The 18672-nt window shown below is 35.3% G+C and overlaps 1 pseudogene across 1 annotated transcript; it reads left to right on the top strand.

The window, feature by feature from the left end:
- Window positions 1–1368: 1368 nt before the first annotated feature.
- On the top strand, window positions 1369–18346 carry LOC311590911 (vomeronasal type-2 receptor 116-like; annotated as a pseudogene). Its single transcript has 5 exons — window positions 1369–1692; window positions 1976–2788; window positions 5187–5414; window positions 14865–14988; window positions 17451–18346. The product of its transcript is annotated as a vomeronasal type-2 receptor 116-like (transcript).
- The last annotated feature ends 326 nt before the right edge of the window (window positions 18347–18672 follow it).

Below are 18672 nucleotides of genomic sequence, written 5' to 3'. Positions count from 1 at the left end.
AGAAAATTTTAATAGAGACTATTTTTATTAAAAAAAAAACACAGAGAAACAAATTTTAAATGGAAACTGTATTTAATTCTGAGTGGCTCATTCAGAATGATATAGTAAGTTTGATGTATTTTGGTCAGATAGGACTTAACATGGAAAACACATGAATTACTTTTTTCTCATAAACAAAGCTACAATATGCTATGATTTTACACGAATTAATGTGTTGCCCGTTTTATTTAAAAATTAACATTCTCACACAGTTTTGTATTCTATTTTATAAACATAAATTATGGCATTTACAAAGCTACTAGAATTTTTGAAGTACCTGGATCTTAGTAAGGAGCTACAGTTATGTCAGCGTTACCAGAGAGTTGGTCAAAATAATGTTTTTGAGACATTTTTTGGTAATGTCTTGGCTGTTCTGCACTCATTTCATAGAAAATGATGTCTTCAACCTAACAGTAATCTGACTGCATCTGCCTCCCTGAGTGCTGCCATTACAAGGCATGTACCACCACATCTAGCTAAAGATATCTTCTAGAAGAAAAATTATGTTACAAGGATATGCTCAGTGTGAGTACATCATATGTGTGTGTAAGCAAAAAAATATGTGAATCATAATTAGGTGGTGGTTTGTGATCATATTCTCTGATTTCAGTACCTGACACAAGTGTGTACCTGTGCATTTGAGTCAGAATAGTCTAGAGCAATGTATAAATTTTAAAAGCCATCGATTGTATTATCATATTGTGACCAAAAAATTTATTGTCCACACAAACATGTGCATACATACATTTTCATCAATTATTTTGTAGATGTAAGAATTTGTATGACACAAAGTATACAAAACAATTTTATTTTCTAGTAGTCAAATTGGAAGAAAAACACAGGAGATGCAGATGGATATGTGGTGATTTGTTAAATATATTGCCACTAATTATAAATAAATTTAAGTACAGGAGACAAATGTAGCCCATGATAAGGATGACTGTGCACTCATAATTCTTCTCCCTTAGCTAATTCCATTCATTTCATGATAAAACCTAAGACATCTAACAATCACATATATTTTTATATTGCTCCAAAATTTCAAATTAAAGATTTCTTTAGAAACTCTCTTTGGTCAAACTTATGCTCATGTCTTTACCTTCTGAGACACCATCCAAAAACAAAACAAGACATGGAAACAGTCTCTGTGGAAGATTTCAACATCACATATTATATATGGGAGACACACTCTCTGGAGTGTTTAAACCTTTTGTAATTTCCAGCTTCTTCTGTCATTATAATCACACAACACAGGACATCTGTTTCAATCTTTGGAGGTGGGAGGAGGAAATACTGTTCAATAAAGGATATTTCTTGTGTTTATTACAAATGATATCTCTGCCCATAATAAACACTGTATCCTTTTACAGCACAACACCAGAAAGCCAGCAATTTGCTTTTGCATTGGCTTTTTCCATGGATGAAGTCAACAGGAACCCTGTTCTTTTAGCAAACATGTCTCTGTTTGACAACATTGGATTTGGTTGTAAGACACTGCTGCAATTTACCAGTCATATGCATATGGCCATAAACAATATTCTACCTAATTATGACTGTACAAGAAATCCACGGTGTGCACTGATACTTACAGGAACAAGCTGGGAAACAACGGCAACAATACAGACATTCATGAGCCTGTTAGTAAGTTACCAGGTGAGATATTTTGGAGTGGGATTTTAGATATCATGTCACTTTTGGTAGAATTCAGAGATTCTAAGAAGACTTTAAGGAAGAGAGTAACATCATGATTATATCAATCTATCTGTTCAAGGACCTTAGTATTTAGAGACATGATAGGTTGTCCCCATGTCCTTCTTTGAAATAGAGATGAGGGAAGACCTAAAAGCTAATTGGTTTCTCTAGAACTCTCTGAAGAGAAATGTGTTTACAAGTTCTTACATATTCCTGCTGCCTCATGCTGCTACCTGTGTCCTAGGTCTTTCTGCTTACATTTGGACCTTTCCATCCTGTCCTAAATGATCATGAACAATATCCTCTTCTATATCAGATGGGCCCTAAGGACATATCTCTAGCCCTGGCCATGGTCTCCTTCATACTTTATTTCAAATGGAACTGGGTTGGGCTAGTCATCTCAGACAATGATCAGGGCATACAATTTCTCTCATATTTGAGGAGAGAGATGGAAAAAAACACAGTCTGCTTTGCCTTTGTGAACATGATCCCAGTCAATATGGAGTTATACATGTCAAGAGCAGAAGTGTATTATAACCAAATCATGACATCTTCCACAAATGTTGTCATCGTTTATGGTGACATAGAGTATACACTGGCTTTGAGTGTAAGAAGGTGGGAATCTCTAGGTATAAAGAGAATATGGATCACAACCTCACAGTGGGATGATGCTATAAGTAAGAGAGACTACACACTGGACTCATTTCATGGGACTCTTAGTTTTGAACACCATCATCCAGATATTTCAGGTTTCAAAAATTTTGTTCAGACAGTTAACCCTATCAAATACTCTGACAAATATCTGGCAAGCCTGGAGTGGATGGACTTTAACTGTGAAGCCTTAGCATCTAACTGTAACACAATGAAGAACTGCTCATCCAATGCCACGTTGGAATGGCTAATGGAACACACTTTTGACATGGACTTTAGTGGTAGCAGTTATGACATATACAATGCTGTGTATGCCTCAGCCCATGCCATTCAAGAGTGGTTCTTTCAGGATTTCGGTCTACTTGAAATACCCATATTGAAAAAGTACAATCTTCTTTGCCTTAAGGTACTGTTTCTTCTATTTGATAATGTTTGGTGTCATCAAAGACATACTTTTATAAGGTTCTCACAGGTGCCATCTGAGTGTAGTAGAAATGAAATATAAAGCTTGATAGGGTGGAAGAGGGAGAAAAGGGTAATGGGAAGATACAAGTGAGGAGATCTCAATTGGGATATAATCCGAATAAATAATTTAAATATAAATGAAAGGAGATAGCAGTAAAAATGCAAAATGTAAAGGCACTAGTGTGGTAGGGAATGTTGTTTATGATGCTTATTGACCATGATCCAGAGAACCTTAATATCATCACACTGGTTCAAAACTGGAAGTACAATCAGTCTTTGAACATTAATCCTTTCCATGATAATCTCTTAGTCATAAATTGTCAAATATGTTGTAATAACTGTAGGCATGGTTTTCCCAAGCTTTTAAAACTGATTCAGCACACACTGTACATACTAGGATCCTTATTGTGTTTATGAGAGTAACTACCTAGGAAACAGTGCTGAAATTCAATCATACATGTTTGTTCCTATGTGAGAAATTATGCTTATCACTTCGTATATGTGTATGTTTTTCCTGTTGCTGTGAATACCTTTGTATATTTGTGTTGCTGTTGCTGTGTATAGATGTTTCTATTCCACAAGCCTAACTTTCCAATTATCTGTGGAATTGAATATAAATTTTTGCATGTAGTAGTATCTTTCTGTATGTGTGTTTGTGACTGTATTTATCTTTCCCTGTGTATTTGTCAGTGAAAGTGTTGTGAGGTGACTGAGTGTGTAATTTTGTGTTTTGGTCAGTGTGCTTTCATGTAGGTATATCTGTGTTGCTGTGTGTGCATGGTGTGTGTGTGTGTGTGTGTGTGTGTGTGTGTGTGTGTGTGTGTGACTTTATGTATGTCTGGCTTTATATCTTCCTTTCTGTGTATCTTGGATGTGACTGTAAATTTATCTGTCTGTCAGTGTCACTCTATGTGGTTGTTTTTATCTGTTTTTCTCCTGAGTACCTGTCAGGGCATGTGTGTGACTGCCTATGAATGTGTTTTGTATTTTTCTACATCTGTATGTTTCTCTACCCATGTGTGATTCTATGTTTATAAGTTTGGGTGCATGTATGTGTATTTTTATGAATAATTATGTTCCTGCTTTGAGTATATTGTGTGTATGTTCTGTAAGATTAAGGAACCTCTCTTAGTAGTAGTAGTAGTAGTAGTAGTATGTGTGTGTGTGTGTGTGTGTGTGTGTGTGTGTGTGTGAGTGTCTGTCTGTATGTCAGTGTGTATATGTGTGTGTTCATACTGCATGTCTCGTTTGATTCTGCAAGTATGTCTCTGTGTTTTATAGTATATTCTTGAGAGCTGTAAAATTCTAGGAACATTTTGGTAATTTTTAAATTTAACTAATTTATTATTCTCTTTATATCCTGAGGGTAGGCTCTTCTCTCAGATCCTCCTAGTCACACTTTACATCCATCCCCACTAACCTACTCCTCAGAAAAGAGGATCCCTCTTACCAACTCACCCAAGGTCATCAAGTTGCATCAGGGCTGAGCATTTCCACTTCCCTGTGGCCTGGTGAGGCATCTCCATCAGGTTGTGCTGATCATAGAGATGGCAACTGAGTCCTAATCTGAGACATCCTGCTCTCGTTTTGTCATGGGGCACACTTGAAGTCTGAGCTGCCTATTGCCTTTATCTGCATAGGGGACCTAGGCCCAGTGCATGTTTGAACCTTAGTGTGTGTTTCAATCTCCACAAGCCACTCTGGGCCCTGGTTAGCTAGCTATTTTGGCCTACTTGTGGAGCTCTGTTACTCCCAGATACTTCTTTCTTTCCTTCCAACTTTTTCACTAGACCTCATACACTTCAGAATGTGTTCAGCTGTGAATCTCAGCATCTGTTTCCATCCACTTGTGGGTGTAGGGTCTCAGGGAACAGCTTTGCTACACTTCCATGTGCAAGCATGGCAGAATGTCATTAATAGTGTAAGGGTCTGCCTTTCTTCCATGGGGTGGGTCTCCCATTGGGCCAGGCATGGTTTGGGCATCCCCTCAATCTCACTGCTGTCTTTAGTCTTGCACTCCCCATAGGCAGGGTATATTTTGGGCTTAAGTTTTGTTGGGTTGGTTGATGTTTCCCTCTCTCCACAAAGAGTTCTATCTAGACTCCATGACCCTTGCTACTATTACTCTCACCTAGACACACTCTCATATGCTCCCACAAGGCCTCCATGTCTTAGGCCTCCAGATAGTCACAGAGATGTTAATGTTATTTACCCAGTTGCTGTCACTTAGATTTTGCTCCGGGATATGTTCATTGAATTTACTTTTGAGATAATGTCAGATTACACTGTCTGGCTTCAAAAAAAATGTTATGCACTACAGTATGCTATTTCTACTTCAGCTTTATGACATTCTGAGGAATATCCAAGTCACAAATCCAGTTGGTGACAGAGTGACTGTGAACCAAAGAGAAAAACTGCAAGAGGAATGTGACATTTTCTGTATCTCCCATTTGCAACAAGGTCTTGAAATTAAGGTGAAGATTGGAAGTTTCAGCCCATATTTTCCACACAATCAACAGCTCCACTTATCTGCAGAGATGATGGAGTGGGCCACAGGAGGTACAAAGGTAGACTTGAACTTAATGTAATGATTTAACTGACTCACCAGTAAACAGGGTCATATGTGCACATTCTAAATTAGTGATATAAAATAGATTGTTAGGTAATAAATCAAAAAGTGTCCTCTTATACTATGTTTCTTATTTTTAATTGTTGAGGTGATATACTTATTAGTTATTTGAACATTCTGTTTCCAGACATTTACATTTATCATATCAGATCTGTTTCTGGGAGTTTTGTTGTTTGGTTTTTTTTGGGGGGTGTTGTTTGGTTGTTTTTTGGTTGTGTTTGGTTTGATTTTTCGAGACAGGGTTTCTCTGTGTAGCCTTGGCTCTCCTGGACTCACTTTGTAGGCCAGGCTGGCCTTGAACTCACAGCAATCTGCCTGTCACTGCCTCCTGATTGCTGGGATTAAAGGTGTACACCACCACCACCCAGCCTCTGTTTCTGGTTTTTAATATAACTATAACACAGTGTTTTACTACTGTTTTATATTACTTGCTCTAAAGTGAGCAAGTGTTTTTTGCTCCAGTATTATTACAACACAGTGATTTTTACATTTCTGTTGGACATCGGGCACAGATTTCAAAGATATTGATGTTATTGTAAGGATGGAGTAAAGAAAAATATATAAATCATGCATTTTATTATTTAATACTGTTAATCCTTTTAAAGTTGAGCTTCTAAATTCTAGATGCTTCTATATATGAATTTAAATTTTCATGAGGCATGTTAGATTTTCTAAGATTTATAACCTTGGTTTTTATTCAACTAATTTTTTTCTTAACATGTTTTTGAATGGTGTATCTGTACATATGTCTATGCAATACTGGTATATGTAATTCATATGGATTCCAAGAAGTGATTCAGGTTCCTGGGAACTTAAGATGGATTTCTGACAGAAAATTGGTTTTCAAAGTCAAACATGGGTCCTCTTCTTGAGCAATAATTATTACCAACAATGTGGCAACTCTCCAGCCCTGAGTGATAAACTTGAGAAGACATTTTTCACCAGAAGAATCTTGTTTAACCACCTTAATTATGGTATAGTTCATTCTAATCAATAATGGGATTTCCCTTTTAATTTTCTATATGGGGTGAGTTGATACTAATAGAAATGTGGCTTTAACTAAAGAAATTTCACATGATATGTGCTGTATGAATAGTGATGTGAGTGATATGTGTGGTATTTACTTGAAATTACCCAGTTTCAAAGGTCATTGAATTTTAAAAGATTTAATTTCAACAATGTCTTCAATTTTGATATCAAGTGATATGTCCTATTGTTTAGAAAATATGAAACTTACAGTAAATTATTCTCCTCAATGTGAAGAGAAAAGTCTATCTAAGGGAAAAGAACATGTGAGCTGAAGATGTAGCTACTGAAATGCATATCAATTCTGTGGCAAGAAATGAAAACTCATGTTTGTTATAACCACATAGTAGAATGTTACATAAGCAACCACGGGAAGAGTACACAGAAGTCAAAACAATATAAGCAGTGCTTCTCTACCCTTATACATATCCCAATGCAGGAAAAATAAACAAAAATATGAAGATATGGAAAGAAATAACATAACTTCAATGTTATAGTCTTAAATGAAAGATTGTTCAATGACATATTAAGCAATCAATTAATAATATTTGTAAAAGGATCCAAGATAGCAGTGCAGATCATGTTCTCTGATCAGAGAGACTGAGCCAAGGGACTGGGTTGAGAGATTCAGATCATCATAGCTGGAGTATCCTGCATGAGATGGGTCTACACTGTCTGAAACATGGTGGGTCTGGCCTCAGGCCACATAAACTAGCCCACAAAGACATTGCTGTTTCCCTGTGGACATGTGCACAGGTCCTTGAGACTGGATGTCTGCATGAGAGCTGCATCTACATTTTGTATCTCAGACTCTGTGTCTGGGAGTAAATACAACTTAGTTTTCAGCAGAGGCTATGAAAGCTAAAAAGACCTGGGCAGAGGTCATGTAAACACTAATAATCTAGAGAGTAATTAAGATTAATGTAGTCCAGATTAATATAAGCAGCAAATTTTTCATTAACCATGGATTAAGAAAATTAGATATTCCATAAAAAATAAACAGCATCTTTCCAAAAATTCAGCCCTACAGAAGATGATAAGAGGAAAATTCCAAATGAAAGAGGCTAATTAAACCAAGGAAACCCAGGAAATAGATAACTTCACTTTAGAAAAACAAAACCAAACAAAAACACTACCACAACCTAAATCCAAATAAAAGACCTTAACATTCAATGGTCATAAAAATCTTTAAACATCAATGGTTTATATAATCCAAAAAACAAAAAAAAAGACTAACAGAATTATGAATAAAGCAGACTCAACCTTCTTCTGCACTCAAGAAATGTAACTCAGCCACAAAGATAGTGGTAAAAGGTTGTAAAGTGTTCTTCTATGCAAACAAATAGAAGAAACGAGTTAAAGTAGCTATTGTAAAATCAATATAATAGACTTTCAACCAAAATATGTAAAAAGAGATGAAGAAGCACACCTCATACTCATCAAAAGAAAACTCAAACAAGATGAAGTCAGATTTCTGATCATCTATCCCCCAAATACAAGTACACCTACCTTTATAAAAAACAATAATGAAGCTTAAACCAAACATCTTTACCACATACTAATAGTGGGGACATAAAAACTTCCCACCCATTAAGCAATAATAAGTAAAGGAAACACAAGCTAAACTGAGAAATAATTACACTAACAGATGTCATGTATCAAATGGACCTAACAGATATCTAGAGAATGTCCATCCAAACACAAAAGATTATACCTTCTTCTCAACACCACATGAGACCTTCTTCATAATTGGCTGAATAGTAGGTCACAAAGCAAACTTCAACAAATACAAGAAGATTGAATTAATACATTGAATATTATCAGAACACCATCAAATAAAGCTGGACCACAACTACAGCAGAGGTATCGAAATGCCTACATACACATGGAACCTGAAAAACTCTCTATTTAATGACAGATGTGTCAGCAAAGCAATAAAAAATCATGGATGTCTAAAATTTCAATGAAAATGAAGGTACAACACACTGAGATTCTTGTAACAAATTGGAAGTATTGCTAAGTATAAACTAAGTGCCTTCATAAAGAGATTGGAAACAGCTCATACAAGCAACTTAAAGAGACATCTGGAAGTGCTAAGGGAAAAAAGTATCAGAAATACCCAAAAGGAGTAGATGGCTGGAAGCAATCAAATTTGTGGCTGAAATCAATAAATTAGAAACAAAGAGAACAATTCACAGAATAAACAAATACAAGAGTTAGTTCTTCAAAAAATTAACACAACAGAAAAGTAACTATAAGGCAGAGAGGCATTATTCAAATCAACAAAATCAAAAATGAAAAGAGAGACATAACAACAGACAATGAAAGAATTCAAAGGACCCTTTGGTCTTCCTTCAAAAGCCTACATAAAATCAATATAATATAAAATCAATATATAAAATATAAAAATCAATAAAAAATAGGTGGTTTTTCTTGAAAGACTCCATTTACCAATGCTGAATTAAAATCAGGCAAACCAAAGAAATAATCCTACTCCTCTTGAGGAAAGAAGTAGTCACCAAATGTCTCCCAACAAAAAACAAAACAAAACAAAAGGACAGGGACAGTTCGTTTTATCACAAAATTCTACAGGATCTTCAGAGAAGAGCTAATACCAATACTCTTCAAACTACTCCAATAAATAGAAATAAAAGGAACATTACCATACTCATTGTATGTGTTCACAGTCACTGTAATAACTGAACTTATGAAAGACCAAATAAAGAAAGAGAATTTCTAGAAATTCTGACCCATTTTTCTTATAAACACCAATGCAAAATACTCAATTAAATACTTTCAAACTGAATCCAAGAACATATCCAAAATATCTTTCACAGTGACCAAGTAGGCTTCATCCCAGGCATGGAGAATTTTCAGCAACTGTTATGATTATCATTTTAACAAGTTGAAAGAAAAATATCACATTATCATCTCCTTAGATGCCAAAAAAGTATTTGAGGAAATCCACCACTTATACATGTTTAAAGTTATGGAGATATCAGGAACACAAGGCACATACATAAATATCATAAAGGCTATATACAGCAAGCCTATAGGCAACATCAAACTTCGTGGGAATAAACTCAGAAAACCTCTACTAAAATGAAGGACTAGACAAGGCTGCCCACTCTTTCCATAGCTTGTCAATATACTACTTGAAGTTCTAGCTAGAGAAAAAGAAACCAAATTGAGAGCAAGGAGATACACTTTGAAAAAGAAGTTAAGGTATCACTATTTGCAGATAATAATACACTTTACATAAGTGACTACAAAAATCCAACAAGAGTACTACTATAGCTGATAAAAACCTTTAGCTACTTGGTTGGATACAAGGTCAATTTAAAAACATCTATAACCCTTCTGTATATAAATAACAAAGGGCTGATAGAGAAATTAGGGTAACAATATCCTTTACAACAGTGACTAAGAAAGTAAATTATCTTGGAATTCTAACAAAGCAAGTGAAAGACTTGTATGAAAAAAATACAAGTCTGTAAAGAAATAGATTGAAGAAGATATCAGAAGATGGAAAGACCTCCCATTCTCATGGATCAGGAGGATCAACATAGCTAAAATGGTGTAAGAGCAATGAAAAATGGAAAAAGAGCAATATACAGATTCAAGAAGTCCCTATTAAATACCTACATAATTTTTTACAGATTATATATATATTCTAAACTTCAGGTGGAAATAAAAAAACATGCTCAGCTAAAACAATGATGTACAATAAAATATCTTCTTGAGGAAACTCCATCACTAATCTAAAGCTGCAATACAGAGCAACAGTAATAACAACGTCAAAGAACTAGCATAGAAATAGGATAGTTGATCAATGGAATGGAATCAAAGGCCGCAAAATGAACTCACATACTATGGACACTTCATTTTTGACAAAGAAACAAAAACCATACAATGGGAAACGGTAGCATCTTCAACAAATTTTGCTGGTCTAACTGGATGTTTACATGTACAAAAATGCAAATAGATCCTTATTTATTAACCTGTACAAAAATAAATTCAATGTGGATTAAAGACCTCAAAATAAAAATAGAAGGATTAAATTGTTAGAAGGCAAAGAGGGGAAGAGCTTAGAATTCATTGGCACAGGAGACAAATTACTGAACAGAATACCAGTATCTTAGGCTCTAATATAAAAAATTAATAAGTGGAACCTCATGTAAGGCAATGGACACTGTCAATAGGACAAAACGACATCCTACAGTCAGAGAAGAGATTTTCACCAACTCTATGTCTGATGAAGGCCTAATATCCGTAGTATATAAAGAACCCCAAAAATTAAGCACCACTAAACCAAATAACCCAATTAATAATTAAACAGTTAAACAGTTTAACAGTTAAACAGATTTTTCAGCTGATTAAAATTGAATGGCTGAGAAACACTTAAAAATAGTCAATATTCTTGGTCATCAGGGAGAGGTAAATGAAATAATATCTGACATTTCATCTTAAACCCATCATAATGGCTAAAATAAAAAGCTCAAGTAGCAGCAAATGCTTCCAAGGATGAGGGGAAAGGGGAACACTCTTCCATTGCTGGTGGAAGTGTAAATGTGTACAACCACTGTAGAAATCAATCCAGTGTTTTCTCAGCAAATTGAGAATAGTGATATTTAAAGCCATTGCTGTACCACTCCTGGGCTCAACCTTACAACAAAGGCATTTGTCCATCTAAGTTCAAAACAACCAGAATCTGGAAACAACCTAGATGTCCCTCAACAAAAGAATGTATAAAGAAACTGTGGTACATTTACACATTGGAATACTACTCAGCTTTTAAAAACAAGGAAATTTTGAAATTTCCAGGCAAATGTGTGGAACTAAAAATGATCATCCAAAGTGAAGTAACAGAGACTCAGAAATTAAAGCAGTGTATATATTCACTTATAAGAAGATATCAGCTCAAAATTGTTGTCCTATGAGAGACTCTTCCCAGTGCTGGGTTAGCACAGATGCTGGGACTTGGTGCTGGACTCCTGGAGGAGTGCAGAGAGTGGTATGGAAGAATGTGGAGATTGGACAGCTCGTTCTCCACAGTTTTGTATACAGCAGACTCTGTCTCTGACATGAACTATATTTCCCCATGTTTGATCTCTTCTCCTCGTTGGGAGGCCCTTGGACACACAGATGAAGGAGAAGAAGAAACCTGGATGAGACCTGATATGCTGTGGCCATATGGTAAGGAAGGAAGTCTATTATTGTCAGAGGTATAGGAGAGACTAATAGGGTGGAGGAAAGAGGGAGAGAACAAGAAGATACAATTGAGTAATAATATTCAGGAAATAATCTGAATAAAGAATACTAAATTAGGAAAAAATTAAATTTTTGTAGCTTGGCAATAATAAAACTTCTAATTGCATGAGTGCTCATAACTGAACTTCATCTGACATTGAGATATATTTTTAAGATAACCACGAATTAAATTTAAAATATGTAATAAAAAAATAATTTTAAGAGAGTTTCCAAAGAATCAAGAACACAAATCACCTCTGGGAGCACACAATGAGATCTTGAAAACTTGGATACAATAAGACACAGAGTGAGGCGTTGAAACAAGAATGCAATGAAGATATAAATACTGTTAAATAATCAAAATAAAACTTGTAAGGGAAAAACAAAATGAATCAAATAAAAACAGCAGTATTCTCACCAAGAGAATATTTCAAGTTGAAGACTGAATGCAAAGACTTGAAGACAAGACATAAAAATAGAATACCCAAAGTATGATGAAGATAAAACAATGAAGAAGAATGAAATAGAGAGGATACAAAGGGCATATGATGAACAGGTCAAATTTACAAACCAGGAGAAAAAGGACAGACTAAAGGCATCTACATTATATCCAGTAAAATGTAGCTTTAAATTTCTTAAATAAAATATGATCAGTGGCCATACGGAGAGAGCATTTATTTAAGTACTAAACTCTCAACATGAGAAATGATCCAACTTTGTTTTTGGTTGCTGTTTGTTTGTTTCTTTGTTTTGTTTTTCTAGCTAAGGTTCCTCTATGTAGCCTTGGCATTCCAGGGCTTGCTTTGTAGAGCAGGCTGGTCTCAGTATCACAGCAATTACCCTGCATCTACCTCCCTGCGTGCTACTACTAATGGCACACAACACCACAAAAAAATGAGCCAGGCCTTGATACAGGTTATTTAAATTTGCTTTGTACCAAGAATAGCATATGGAATGCTTCTATATAAAGCCTCACTCATAGAATAGCAGCACATGTAGAATTGCATATTTTACTATGGAGGCTCTTAATGGTGGAGAGTAACAGTGATGTCTGTCAAACATTTAGACATATAACCGTCATGGCTAGTTACTATACACAGTATCTCATAATGGAAGGAAATAGACCAAACATCAATTATAAAAACAATTACAAAATAAATATAGGCTTCTGGGAAAAAAAAGAAAAGGAAAAACTAATGCACTGATGTAAGGGCTACAGATATTTTACTGATAAACAAAAATCAAAGCTTTGTGTGGGAAAATATAATCACCTAGTAAATGCTTTGAACTATTTCCCTCTAGGTTTACTATTATTTGGCTGAAAAAAACTTGAAACTCAACACTAGAAAGTGAATATTTACCCTACTTGCAAATCAAGGAAACAGAATCCAGGACTCTGGATTTCTGATATACAAACTGAAAGCCCTGTAGAAAATTACCAAAGGAAGGAGAAACAAAAAATTAAAATGTAAAATGTGATTTCTGGATTAAAACTAATAATCCATATATTGAAAAGAAAACCAAAAAAAAAACAATTACAAAAATTCATGTTCACAGAAACGGCACTGTAAATGATGTTTTAAGAACTCCTTCATAATTATAAGTAAGATGAACAAAAGTTGTCCATGCTACATAAAGACAACACTAGAGTGGCAGAAAGAAAAGCGTCTATTAGAAAAGATCCAATATTGCAGATATAATTAAGAAATAATTCTAAATAATAACTGAATTGTAGCAGTCATATCTTCTAATTGAAACACAAAGGCAACAAGAACTGCTTCTGAGAAAGACAGGTTTGATGTCTCCATGGGAAAGTCAGAAACTCATCACATACATGAAGAGAGCTGTTCTATGAGAATAGTGAAAATGCATTGTAATGAAGAGTAATAGAAAATACTGGAAAATAATCTCTATGATGGATATGTATGGAATAATTCGGGACTAACCGCCTACCAAAAGATCTCAGCAACAAAAGAGAAAGAACACTCTCTTAGCAGAATATGACTTCATTCCTGGAATGAAAGCATGGTTTTATATATAATCAATTAGGGTTGATCCTTCACATAATTCAACTCAATTATAGAATCACATTTTTTATGCACAACAAAGAACAAAGGATTCAAACTGGGAAGACACAAATGGATCAATTACCCATGCAGTCCCCAATTTCAATGTTCATTGTCATGCAAACGACCTTCAAGTTCAATATTTTATTTTAACTTAATTTTTTTCAAATTAAATTAAACAATCTTTATTCAAATGGTCCCTGTATTTCCAGGCCCTGTGGAGCCTGTTCCCCTCAGGAAACACTCCACCCTCCAGCTCAATACACAAAAATTCAGTACTTTCTTGTCACAAATAAACCAGGATTTGCCCACTCACCTAGTTTTCTCTTTATATTCAGCTTGTCAAAGCTTACACTGTCAATTTATTGGAGGTCATGTTTTGTATCTGATATTCTAGGACAAACTTCCCTGGGTGCATGAGTCTTTTAGTCTTACACTGCTAATTGATGCTGTGAATAAGCAACCTTAAGCCAAGGGAAGAAAAAGTTGATTTGCCTCACCCATGACTGTCAAGGGAAGACAAGGCAGGAATCTGTAGATTAAACCAAATCTAGACCCTGAAAAAGCTCTGTGTACTGGCTTGTTCTGCTAGATTTCTCGTAGAACCCTGCCTAGCAAGAGCGCCTCCCACAGTGGGATGGTCACTCATACATAAATTACCACTGAATGAAATGCCTCACAAATATAGGAACAGTTTAGTCTGGTGGGTGTAATTTCTCAAGTAATTTTCCTCTGTCTTTTTACTATACTTGGTATCAAGTTGGCATTCATTAGCTAGAAAAATCTGACTGAGGTTCTGTAGTGTTTGCATACAGCACACAGTCAATTTTTGTTACTACATTTTTAGGAATTGGGAAGCAACTCAATTTTTCATCAATTTTGTTTCCATATGTTTAGTACTTGACACTATACAATGTACTAAGTGACATGTGCTCCATCAGTTCTTGTCTATAGAATAAGGTCATTCATAACTCAACAGGCTAATATAATATATATGAAGAAGTAGGTAAAAAATCTGATCTTGGTATGTGTCTAATTTTTCTCAGATCTTGCCCTCTGTGTGTAGTGCTGACTGTGGTCCAGGTTTCAGAAAATTCTGGAAAGAGGGAATGGCCACTTGCTGTTTTGAATGCAGCCCATGCCCAGAAAATGAGATTTCTAATGAGACAAGTGAGTGTTGCTGCTGTGCAGAAACCTTCACATTTATCATCATCTCCTAACCACTTTGAGATACCAAACTTGCCAAAAAACCAATATGTATAGCTGAAAAATAATATATATAGCTTTCCTATGTAGATCTTTGTAGAAATACAAATATTAACAATTTCCTGAACAACAGCAAATGATAAACTCTTATGTCTTTATAGACACTGTGACTCATTTTCAATTGAAAGAGGATCACATTTTATCAAAGAAAGATTTTGATAACCAAACTTCAGTTGTTCGAATTTTATAGATTTTCTTAATGATTCATCTCTTCTAAAACTCTGTATAGATTAGATTCTAGTTATAGATCTTTAAAAATGTTTATTTATTCTCTTTGCATGTATATATGTGCCCCTACATGATTTGTGCACATCACATATGTACAGGAGTCTGTGCAGTACAGAACAGGGCATCAGACATGCTAGATCCTGTCATGTCACTGTTGGGTAATAAATACAAGTTCTCTGTTATATTAATATAGAGGGAAAATATTTCTCTTATAATTATGAGAATCTAAGAATGAGATGGAAGATATTTTGCAATATCCAAAGACCAATTTTCAAATGTCTGATGTTATGTAATTCTAAGTATGGGGGGGCAATGATTCTTCCGACATAATGTAGGAAATACGAGGATTCTTGTAACCAACAGTTTATATACAGCATCCAATTAATGCAATAATGTTATAGCTTAGAATAATTCATAGAGAAAGAATTTAGTTCAAAATATTATTACCACCTACACACAACGTGTTAGTCAAGATTATTTATTTAGCGGTGACTAAATGCAAATAGCCAATGGATAATTTTTCAAGTATTTCGCCTGTCATCCTATATAATTAAATGAAAGTTCTTAAAGGGCACTAGTGGCAATTGAGATGACCCAGAATCTAAATCTCTTGACACTAAGGCTGATGAACTGAATGCACGCCCAGGATCCATGTAGAAGCAGTATGTAACTAACTCCTAGAAGATGGCTTCTTACATTCATGCATTCCAACATACAACATTCTCTAAAACAAACTACATGAAATGAAATTGTTTTAAATGTAAAAACAAGTAATAGTAGAGGTGATTTACATTAACAAATACCACAAAATTACCAAAAATTATTCTTATCACTTTAATTAGGTTTATGATTTGGAGGAGGTGGATGCATCTCACAAGTGAAGACGCAGGTGAGAGGCTATGAAAACACATGTAGATAGAGTTACATGCAGTTTTGAGACACAGGACAAAAGTACTGGAATTTGAATTCTGGGTTTCTGAGACATATTTATTTTCTTTACTATTGAACCAACTAGCCTAGGTGTTTAAAAACAATAATTAATTATATCGATCCGTAAATACATTCCTCTAGATAAAAATAATGAAATGACTTGAAGCACATCATCACTCTCTGCAATTATCCAATGACTGGATGAAATTTCACACACATATATTTCAGTTGCCATTCTGGATCTTGCAACATATGAATGAAGTACTATGGCAAAATAAAAAAAATATTGGTTACCACTGTTGGAATTCTTGTGTTATCTTGCTCATGGTGTTTTTCCATGTGTATTTCACCCTTGAGTCCACTCACAGAGTCTGGGTCTCATAGAGTTGAAAATAAGGGAGGAGGAATGGGGTGAATGATTCCAAACATAATGGAATCAAGATGAAAGCTTTTAGTGCTCAGTAAGATCAGAGTTTTCCACTTTCAGTGTTAACAAGTATCAGGAGTCCTGGTCGCTATGACCAGATAAACATACAACTGAGAAAACTGTTATTTAATATATTGCAGTTTTCAATCATTAACTTTATATTCATATGTCATTCAACTCTCACTCTAACCCTATTACATCCTCTTTAGACTCGAATAAAATTCAGATTCATAAGCTTCCTTATTACTTCTACATTCACACACACACAAATATAAACCACACATACAACACGATCATTCTATTTATGTTAGTGTGCTTTGGCTAGTGAACTGAAACTCAAAAATTTACAACAGGTCTTGTCCCAATAAAAGGCATAGTCTCCTTCTGTCATAGAGGAAACAGTGATAAAACACTCAACGACCTCAGGGTACAATGAATGTACAGAATTTGTTATTTTAAAATACACTCAAGTACACTGTCATTAATGAATTTACCTTTCCAGAACTCAAGAGTCTAAGTCATTTCAGTATATCATGAAGTACGATCTAAGAAAACTGTACATACAGAAAACATAAATTATATCATCAACAAAATTCAATAAACATAGAAATGATTGCTTTTTCTTTAAAGAGAATGAGTATGATCCAATAAAAACGTTGCTGTGCAACACTGTCCTTGAATGACATAAACAGTATTAAAATGTGCCTATCACCATGATTCTTCAATGTCCTATCAATAAAATGCTTAAGAAGCACTAATAAAACCTCCCTTTCTCCATCAGATGTGGATCAATGTGTGATGTGTCCAGAAGAACAGTATGCCAACCCAGAGCAGAACCACTGTATAGACAAAGCTGTTGTCTTTCTGAGCTATGAAGATCCATTAGGTATGGCTCTTGCCTTAATAGCCCTGTTCTTCACTGCATTCACTGCTCTGGGTCTTGGGGTCTTCATGAAGCACCATGACACTCCTATTGTAAGAGCCAATAACAAAACCCTCAGCTACCTCTTACTTATGTCACTCATTTTCTGTTTCCTGTGATCCTTGCTCTTCCTTGGGCGTCCAAACAGGGCCACCTGCATCCTGCAGCAGATCACATTTGGAATTGTATTCACTGTGGCTATTTCCACAGTTCTGGCCAAAACAATCACTGTAGTTCTGGCTTTCAAACTCACAAGCCCCAGAAGAAGGATGAAGTATATCCTAATATCAGGGGTACCTAACTACATCATTCCCATCTGCTCCCTATTCCAAGTGATTCTGTGTGCAATTTGGCTAGGATCTTCTCCTCCATTTGTGGATATTGATGCACACTCTGAACATGGCCATATCATCATTGTGTGCAACAAGGGCTCAGTGACTGCATTCTACTGTGTCCTGGGATACTTGGCCTGCCTGGCCATGGGAAGCTTCACTGTGGCTTTCCTGGCAAGAAACCTGCCTGACACCTTCAATGAAGCCAAGTACCTGACCTTCAGCATGCTGGTGTTCTGCAGTGTCTGGGTCAGCTTCATCCCTGTATATCATAGCACCAAGGGCATGGTCATGGTTGCTGTGGAGATCTTCTCCATCTTGGCTTCCACTGCCGGGATGCTTGGATGCATCTTTGTTCCTAAGTTCTACATAATTTTGTTAAGACCAGAAAGAAATTCTATCCAAAAGGTCAGAGAGAAATAATACTCCTTAATTCATATTTCATGAACTACAACTGACAAATAATGCTTCTACATTAAAAACCAAATACACGGTTACAGTGTGATATCTATTTGTTTTTAGAATGACTCTCACTGTTTCTTCTAATGGTGATGCTAGTCAGTATCTTATGTACTAATGTTATCTTCCTTTTCCGTATAAACATGTGTCAAACTATTTTTTCACAAGACTTAGATTTTTGGCATTTTCACAGTGTGGAATTGCACTAACATACAACTTGTTAAAAAAAAAACTCAAACGTCTTTCTTTATCACTTGGATGAACGAATTACTCTTGTGTTAATTCCATAG

This window comes from Acomys minous (assembly GCF_964271855.1).
Source record: "Acomys minous genome assembly, chromosome: 20".
Lineage (NCBI taxonomy): Eukaryota > Metazoa > Chordata > Mammalia > Rodentia > Muridae > Acomys > Acomys minous.
This window is presented reverse-complemented; position numbering and strand designations above follow the sequence as displayed.